The following is a 2031-nucleotide window of genomic DNA, read 5'->3' on the forward strand; positions in this document are numbered from 1 at the left end:
GAAAAAGGCATTCTTGTTGAAGCTGATCCAGAACCTAAAAGGACTCTGAAGAGGAAACTAAGAGAAGCTAAATTACAACAATCCAGAGACAACCTTATTGAAAATTTTGAACAAGTAAAGGAGATGGCAGCCGAACCCAACAACAATAATGCAAGGAGAATGCTTGGTGACTTTACTGCACCAAATTCCAATTTACATGGAAGAGGCATCTCCATTCCTACTATTGGAGCAAACAATTTTGAGCTGAAACCTCAGCTAGTTTCTCTGATGCAGCAGAACTGCAAGTTTCATGGACTTCCATCTGAAGATCCTTTTCAGTTCTTAACTGAATTCTTGCAGATCTGTGATACTGTTAAGACTAATGGAGTAAATCCTGAAGTCTATAGGCTCATGCTTTTCCCTTTTGCTGTAAGAGACAGAGCTAGAATATGGTTGGACTCTCAACCTAAAGACAGCCTGGACTCTTGGGATAAGCTGGTCCCGGGTTTCTTAGCCAAGTTCTTTCCTCCTCAAAAGCTGAGCAAGCTTAGAGTGGATGTTCAAACCTTCAAACAAAAAGATGGTGAATCCCTCTATGAAGCTTGGGAAAGATACAAACAGTTGACCAAAAAGTGTCCTTCTGACATGCTTTCAGAATGGACCATCCTGGATATATTCTATGATGGTTTATCTAAGCTATCAAAGATGTCATTGGATACTTCTGCAGGTGGATCCATTCACCTAAAGAAAACGCCTGCAGAAGCTCAAGAACTCATTGACATGGTTGCTAATAACCAGTTCATGTACACTTTTGAGAGGAATCCTGTGAGTAATGGGATGCCTATGAAGAAGGGAGTTCTTGAAATTGATACTCTGAATGCCATATTGGCTCAGAACAAAATATTGACTCAACAAGTCAATATGATTTCTCAGAGTCTGAATGGAATGCAAGCTGCATCCAACAGTACTCAAGAGGCATCTTCTCAAGAAGAAGCTTATGATCCTGAAAACCCTGCAATAGCAGAGGTGAATTACTTAGGTGAACCTTATGGAAACACCTATAATCCATCATGGAGAAATCATCCAAATCTCTCATGGAAGGATCAAAGGCCTCAACAAGGCTTTAATAATGGTGGAAGAAACAGGTTTAACAATAATAAACCTTTTCCATCATCCACTCAGCAACAGACAGAGAACTCTGAACAAAACACCTCTAATTTAGCAAACTTAGTCTCTGATCTATCCAAGGCCACTGTAAGTTTCATGAATGAAACAAGGTCTTCCATTAGAAATTTGGAAGCACAAGTGGGCCAGCTGAGTAAAAGGATCACTGAAATCCCTCCTAGTACTCTCCCAAGCAATATAGAAGAGAATCCAAAAGGAGAGTGCAAGGTCATTGAATTAATTACCATGGCCGAACCTGTAAGGGAAGGAGAGGACGTGAATCCCAAGGAGGAAGACCTCCTGGGACCTCCAGTGATCAATAAGGAGCTTCCCTCTGAGGAACAAAAGGAATCTGAGACTCATCTAGAGACCATAGAGATTCCATTAAACCTCCTTATGCCATTCATGATCTCTGATGAGTATTTCTCTTCTGAAGAGAATGAGGATGTTACTGAAGAGCAAGCTGCCAAGTTCCTTGGTGCAATCATGAAGCTGAATGCCAAATTATTTGGTATTGAGACTTGGGAAGATGAACCTCCCTTGTTCACCAATGAACTAAGTGATCTGGATCAACTGACATTGCCTCAGAAGAGACAGGATCCTGGAAAGTTCATAATAGCTTGTACCATAGGCACCATGATCTTTAAGGCTCTGTGTGACCTTGGTTCAGGGATAAACCTCATGCCCCTCTCTGTAATAGAGAAACTGGGAATCTATGGGGTGCAAGCTACTAAAATCTCATTAGAGATGGCAGACAATTCAAGAAAACAGGCTCATGGACAAGTAGAGGACGTGTTAGTAAAGGTTGAAGGCCTTTACATCCCTGTTGATTTCATAGTCCTAGACACTGGAAAGGAAGAGGATGAATCCATCATCCTAGAAAGGCCT

General features: G+C 41.3%; 1 non-coding gene across 1 annotated transcript; it reads right to left on the reverse strand.

Annotated features, from left to right (window-relative positions):
- Nucleotides 1–522: 522 nt before the first annotated feature.
- On the reverse strand, nucleotides 523–630 carry LOC112760699 (small nucleolar RNA R71). The gene has a single exon (XR_003181128.1). It is a non-coding gene; the product is annotated as a small nucleolar RNA R71 (small nucleolar RNA).
- Between the last annotated feature and the right edge of the window lie 1401 nt (nucleotides 631–2031).

This window comes from Arachis hypogaea, chromosome 16 (assembly GCF_003086295.3).
Source record: "Arachis hypogaea cultivar Tifrunner chromosome 16, arahy.Tifrunner.gnm2.J5K5, whole genome shotgun sequence".
Lineage (NCBI taxonomy): Eukaryota > Viridiplantae > Streptophyta > Magnoliopsida > Fabales > Fabaceae > Arachis > Arachis hypogaea.